At 32.7% G+C, this 7,972-nt stretch overlaps 1 long non-coding RNA gene across 1 annotated transcript in view; it reads left to right on the top strand.

Moving 5' to 3' along the window:
* The window catches only part of LOC107673632 (uncharacterized), an 8,967-nt gene extending 995 nt beyond the window's left edge, over positions 1 to 7,972 (top strand). Inside the window, exons 2-3 of the long non-coding RNA XR_001632420.1 lie at positions 984 to 986; positions 7,960 to 7,972. This is a non-coding gene — a long non-coding RNA (uncharacterized LOC107673632). The remainder of the gene's footprint in view (positions 1 to 983; positions 987 to 7,959) is intronic.

Here is a 7,972-nt window from a genome sequence, read left to right as displayed (position 1 = left end):
CACAAGTAACTGCAATTGCAGGTTTCAAACAGAGATGGCGACAAAGAGGCAAAACGTACGGACTGCAGCTTTAATTGAATTAATATAAATATATGAATATTTTTAATATAAAAATAGATTTTTGTCAATGATAAAGGGGTTATCTAGCTGATTTTCCATGCATATTAGACACAAAATGAATCTGAAATGATTCTGAGAATCTGAAATATCAAAAATAGATATATCATGATCAGATATTTTATTAAAATTAGAGCGTAAGATTTATAATCATAATTGTTTTCTAATTAAACATTGCAAAATATAAAAATTAATACATATATTAATTATATTATTAATGGGGAATATTTGAGAAATATATTTCAGAATATTTGATTTTAGCATAAGATATTTATGATCATCTTATATTTTTAAATTAAACATTATAAAATATTGTTATATTTAATTTTATAATTAATAGCTTTAAAAATGAATATATATTTTAAATATCTTATATATTAGATTTTTTGATTTTTGCATAAGGTATTTATATATCATAATATATTTTCATCATAATATATTTTTTAAATTATTATAATCTTGTAACACTCCAAAGAGAAAGGAAAACTTGAAATCGCATCATCTGACCCCTTTAAAAATAATTTTAGATTACAAAATTTATATCAAATAAAATAAAAGTTATCCAGAATAATTTGCAGGTGGTTTATTATAGCTGTGCTGTACAGTAGATAATGAAAATAGTTGTTTCTGTAATAGAAACTTTTTAAAGCCCAATAAAACTGAGATAAAATGCTCTTAAAAGTGAATTAAGAACAGCATTAGTGCACGAGGCCAGGTCGACCTTCCCATCTATGAAAACACCACCCACATGATGCTGTTCAAGAAAACTGGTCCAGTTCTGTTGCCGCTGTTTAAACACAGTTTGTTGTTCTGAATTATGACCTCCGCCCACAAACCACATTTGTGCGGTGACGTTTGAATGCAAGAACGTGTGAGGAATGAATCTCTTGAGAACTGAGTAAATGTTCAGATACAGACACTCTACCAGTCCTGGTATAGTTAGGATAACTAGTCAACCCCGGCTGGTGAATGCAACTTCACTATCTGGCAGCAAAGAGCATCTTGTGTGCTGTGCTGTGGGCTGCATCCCGCATAGCAAACCCTCATTGGCTACTGCAAACCAGACCACGCCCCCTTATCTAAATATTCACACCACCTCTTCTACCACACAGTATCTGTGACTCAGAGTAAAACACCTCCGCAGGGGTAAATGATAGTTTTGTGAGAACAAGCCTTTCATTAAGAGATCAGCAAGAGACTCATTTAAAGTTTTAGTATACAAAGACGTGATGTTAAAAAATACACACAATTATTTATTTATTTAAATAAATATTTAAATATATAAATGTGTGCGTAAATATATAAATGCATTTAAATATATGTACATATTTTATATGTATTTATATTTAAATGTATATAATATGTATTTAAATTAGTTTTGACATCAATACATCTGTGTGTGTATATGTATATATTATATATGTATTATTATTACATTTTTAATACATTATAGTAAATAGTAATAGAATATTTACTATATACAATATAGTATATAATAAATTATATTGTAATGTAATAATATAGCATATAATATATACTAATCACTACACTACTAATACAACCAACTATATACAAGTATATACAACACATATACTATACTATACTAACTAACTATATACTAACTATACTATACTATGTATATACAACTATACTATGTATATACATATACTATACTATACTAACTAACTATATACTAACTATACTATACTATGTATATACAACTATACTATGTATATACTATACTAACTAACTATATACTAACTATACTATACTATGTATATACAACTATACTATGTATATACTATACTAACTAACTATATACTAACTATACTATACTATGTATATACAACTATACTATGTATATACTATACTAACTAACTATATACTAACTATACTATACTATGTATATACAACTATACTATGTATATACTATACTAACTAACTATATACTAACTATACTATACTATGTATATACAACTATACTATGTATATACATATACTATACTATACTAACTAACTATATACTAACTATACTATACTATGTATATACAACTATACTATGTATATACATATACTATACTATACTAACTAACTATATACTAACTATACTATACTATGTATATACAACTATACTATGTATATACATATACTATACTATACTAACTAACTATATACTAACTATACTATACTATGTATATACAACTATACTATGTATATACATATACTATACTATACTAACTAACTATATACTAACTATACTATACTATGTATATACAACTATACTATGTATATACATATACTATACTATACTAACTATACTATACTATGTATATACTATACTAACTATATACTAACTATACTATACTATGTATATACTATGTATACTATGGTATACTATACTACACTTTACCATACCATACCCCCCATTGTAAGTTTAGCAAAATTTGTAATAAATATATTATACTTCACTGAATCATACATTTATACCATGTAATACTTATTCAATACCTGATATTTTTTGTAATGTACCAAGTGACTTTCTGTAATATTTTATATTACACTATTCTGTTTTTATCTTATTTTGCTTTCAAGACACGTTTAAACACTTGTATACGACAACAGTCTGAGGAAATGGAGCACATGGAGACAGACGGACATGAGGCGAGTGTAAAGTCATGTTATTATGTCATAAAAACTCCGCTTTTCTGCAAACTCTGCATGAATGTATTGTAATAGCAGCAGTGATGTTTGAAGTAAACTCACCTTGGCCCCGCAGAAACCCGCACAAACACAACAGCACGACCACAGAGAGATCCATTTATCCAAACGCGACGAGAGAGAGTCTTTTAAAGTCTTTGAGAGGAGAAACACAGAGAGAAAGTCGCGTTGAGGCTGATTGTCAGGGCTTTAATGAGCGCGTGTCCGCTGCGCGTTCTGGGGGCAGGACCGAGCACTCGCGGACGCGCAATCACGGGCGCGCGCTTCTTTCGTCATTAGAGATCAGTAGCTTTATCAGAATAATCTACAAATATTGATCGTCGAGTTTATAGAGACTCTTACTATGGTAAGCTCAGTCAAATGCCATTTTGATTCGATAAAAGATTAACCAAAATGTCAGATAGTGTCTTAAAACTTTGTACATTGTTAATTTACTATGATTTTACAGCAGCACAAAAAAAAAACCCGCGCTTCCATGATAGCCTTGGCGTTGCTATGTGGTTTTAGCACCAATATCGCTTGCTAACGTGCGGATTTTAGCTTTTTGCTTAACGGTTTGCAAGCTCGCGAAGATTTGTGGTTTAAAGGGGTCATATGATGCAATTTCAATTTTTCCTTTCTCTTTGTAGTGCAAGCTCTTGGTGCATAAAGAAGATATGTAAAGTTAACTGCATAAACACATTTCATTACACCAAATACACAAAATAATGTTCTTTTTAGCAACATCATATGACCCCTTTAAGCAAAAATTCCTTTTATTTACAGGATAAATTGATATTGTGAAGCTTCCTGTTGTTTAAAAGAGACTCTTGATTAATTTATTATGAACATTTAGTGCCGTGGATGGTATAAATATATTTATATATTTAATATGGTATTTTTTGTAATGTACCAAGCGACTTTATGTAATATTTTACATTACACTATAACACATATCTGCTGCATGTAAACATTGTACAAAGTTTAAAGACAAAAATAATTATATATATATATATATATATACATGGATTTTAAATGCAATTCTGATATATAAAAGCTGTCCAAAACAAGTGCTCTTTTTTAATAATTCATGATTTGATATCTGTTAATATGATTTACATGTTACAGATAGTTGATTAGGTTTTCAGATATGTCACACTACACTTTTTTTTTTGGATGAAGGTTGGTGTGATTAATGAGAGTGATTTAAGTTTAATTACATTTCTGTCATAACATCTTAAGAGGGTTTGAATTATGATTGCTGAGGGTTCGCTTTCCCTCACCGTACATCTGGAGAGGATCAATATCATACAATCTGCAGACATATGAAATATTTCTACAAACTCTTGGTTAGAAATCATACTCTCTGAAATCTCAAGAATGAAATTCATCCACGCTGCCAATGTTTTGGACCATTCATTCTCTCATAGAGGCCGTTGAGCAATAAATTGATTGATTTGATTTGCTCTTTCCAGACGCCTCCGCGGTAAACCTCTGGTTTCATCTCACCAAACGGCCCAACAAAGATTCACAGACGCGGGGAGAAGCATTTTAGACGTTGAGAAACCGTTTATGAGGCATGAAGACTATTTCAACTTGGGCTCCGGAAGTAAAAATCCCATTTATTTTTCCCAGAGAGTAATTAATTAACTTGGCTTGAGAAAGCCAACTTACTGATCTACTATTTAAACTTATTATTATTCTTCTGAGACAAAATTTAAACGCTATCTCCTCCTAGAGCTTTCAAGCTACAACCACCAAACTCGGGTCAGACCTTCAGACTGGTCTGACTCGGTGTGCTATATCTTTTCTAACTGATCCGACTTATGGTTTTCGTAAACCAGACTATCAAAACCACCTAAAATCTCATAGACTTTCATTGAAGGTGTGAAAACTTTTATACAATGAGACTTATGGTGTTTTTAAGCTGTCTACTGCCATAGCAAAGCTTAAAAACTCCCTACTGAAAAAAAAACAGCTAAAACAAGCTGCTTTGGCTGGTCTCCCAGGCTGGTTTTAAAGTGGTTTTGGCAACTTTTTAGCTGGTCAGGCTGGTCTTAGCTGGTCAAGCTGTGAGACCTGCTAAAAGACCAACCAAGCTTAACCCAGATATTTTCAACTTAAACCAGCTAAGACTAGGCAACCAGCCTAAGCTGGTTTTAGCTGGGTTTTTACTGAATCAACTGGGTGTAGCTGGTTTTAAGCTGGTTTTAGCATTTTTTTTAACTGAATCAACTGGTTTTAGCTGGTTTTAACTGTATTAGCATGGAAACATGCAAACAGCATGCTAGTAACTTGCTAATCATGCTAACAACATGCTAGTAACATGCTAATCATGATAGAAACAAGCTAGCAAACATGCTAATAACTAGCTAATCATGCTAGAAACATGCTAGTAATATGCTAATCATGCTTGCAACATGCTAGTAGCTTGCTAATCATGCTAGAAACATGCTAAACATGCTAGCAACATGCTAGTGACTTGCTAATCATGCTAGCAACATGCTAATAACATGCTAGTAACTTGCTAATCATGCTAGTATAATCCCTCTCTCCCAGGTCCTCACAGCCACACCTCGTTCTTGCTCCGAGTGGGTCTCGAACCCAGGTCTCCGGCATGGGAAGCGGACACACTAACAAGGAGGCTAAAGACTGCAGCCTCTAGCATCAGTCGCTAGTGCGTCTCTTGTGATCAGGGGAGTGAGGTTTACCTGCACAGCACCTACTCGCTGGCCTCCGTTACACTAGCAACATGCTGTTAACATGCTAATCATGCTAGTAACTTGCTAATCATGCTAGAATCATGCTAACAAATGCTAATCTTGCTAACAACATGATAGTAACTTGCTAATCATGTTAACAACATGCTAGTAACTTGCTAATCATGCTAAAACATGCTAGTAACATGCTAATCATGCTAGAAAAATGCTAGTAACTTGCCACTCATTATAACACCATGCTAGTAACATGCTAATCATGATAACAACATGTTAGTAACATGCTAGTAACTTGTTAATCATGCTAGAATCATGTTAACAACATGCTAGTAACTTGCTAATCATGCTAGAAACATGTTAGCAACTTGTTAAACATGTTAGAAACATGCTATCATTATGCTAGTAACATGCTAGAATCATACTACTAACTTGGTAATCATGCTAACAAAATGCTAACACCATGCTAGTAACATGATAATCATGCTAGAATCATGCTAGCAAACATGTTAGTAACTCGCTATATGTCATATGAACGATACAAACATTGACAGCCAATCAGAATCCATCCTGCTATAACAAGCTCGAGAATTTAAAGTGGCAGACGAGCGTGCGCTTAGAATAAACAGACGATATCGTCCATTGGTGTGGACGCTAATATCGTTATCTTTATAGCTATCTTTATAGTTATCGTTCTTGGGAAGTCAGAATTGTCACAATTACCTTGTTGAGTGATGGAAACGGGCTTCCATAGGTTGATTTGATTCATGGTTCCAAAAAAAAAAAAAATGCCATCAATATAACGAAAAAAAAAATAATACTTCAGAAAGCAATGCTACTGAAAAAGTACTATCAAATTTATAGTACTGAAATCTGATTGGATGAGCTGCGCGCAATAAGTAGGCTATAGTACCTTTGTGAAGTCATCCTCATCATCCTTCTATGGCATATGCATTATACATTCGGAGGCACATGCGTCTCTTTTTTTTTTTTTGTCTCTCCCTCACACAAATCTAATTTCCTGAAATTAGCAATCATGAGTGAAATAATTGCCAGACTATATAATAAACAGTGTTCTGCCAGGCCGGAGTCTGGAGTTTCAATCAGTCACTCCCCCTGGGCAGAGCGGCCAATAATCAAAGCCACATGCTCGCAGCTGGAGAAACACACACTCACACAGTGGATTGAGTTGTGCATCTGAGGCTTTAGACAAATGCAAACAGATATATCATGCTCTGGGTGGTTCAAATTGTAGAAGTATCAATAATATTAAGTAGATTCCTAAATATTCTGTTTTTGCAAGTGTAAAACTCACCGGCATGATGTTGTGGGTGGTTGCTGAGTTGATCTTTATTTATTTACACATTTAGCAGACATTTTAATCCAAAATGATTTGCATTCTAGGTATAAATTGATAATCATTTGTGATTCCTTGGAAAAGAACCAATAATCTTGCATTATGTTCTACCTGGGTGCTATAGGTGGTTGCTAGGGTGTTTTCGGTGGTTGCTAAGCTCGTGCATCCTCATGTCTTTGTGATCCTTCTGGTCTAGATACTGTATTGCTCGGTTCTTTCCTTCAGTGTGCGTCTATGGAATTTGTTTTCACCTGTTTTGTTGTCCGTCAGTTGAAATGGAACTATGGAAGCCAGTTTCTGCCATGGAATAAAAAATGTAAAAAGGTAATTGCAACTTGGTAATTTATTTCACAATTCTAAACTTTTTTTTTTTTTTCGAGTTTATATCGCACAATTCTGACTTTCTTTGATATGAAATATGAAATTCTGAGAAAAAAAGTCAGAATTGCGAGATATAAACTCGCAAAAATCGCAATTCCGTTTTTTTTTCAGAGAATTCTAAGTTTACTTCTCGCAATTCTTTTGTTTTGTTTTCTTTCCACCATGGAATAAAAAATTTAAAAAGGTAATTGCAACTTTTTATTTCACAACTCTGACCTTTTTTTTTTCTCGCAATTCTGAGTTCATATCGCACAATTCTGACTTTATGAATTCCGAATTTTTATCTCACAATTCTGACTTTGTTATAAAAATACTTTTATATAAACTCAGAAGTATGACTTTCTCACAATTCCGTTTTTCTTCTCAGAATTCTGAGTTTACGTCTCGTAATTCTTTTTTTTAGTTTCTACCATGGAAAAAAATTTAAAAAGGTAATTGTGCCTTTTTATCTTTCAATTCTAGGTTTTCTTCTCAGAATTGTGAGAATTTCTTGCAATTCTGTTCTTATACAGTATCTCGAAATTCTGCATTTATATCTCGCAATTCTCAGAACTGTGAGAAAAAAGTCAGAATTGTGAGATAAAAAGTCACAATTACTTTTTATTATCACAAAATTCAAAAAAGTCTAAACTGTCTGAAAAATTCACAGTTGCCTTTTTATTTGATAAAAATTAAAAAAGTCAAAATTGTGAGATAAAAAGTTGTC

The sequence above is a fragment of the Sinocyclocheilus anshuiensis genome, unplaced genomic scaffold (assembly GCF_001515605.1).
Source record: "Sinocyclocheilus anshuiensis isolate Anshui unplaced genomic scaffold, SAMN03320099.WGS_v1.1 scaffold688, whole genome shotgun sequence".
In the NCBI taxonomy this organism is placed as follows: Eukaryota; Metazoa; Chordata; class Actinopteri; order Cypriniformes; family Cyprinidae; genus Sinocyclocheilus; species Sinocyclocheilus anshuiensis.
This window is presented reverse-complemented; position numbering and strand designations above follow the sequence as displayed.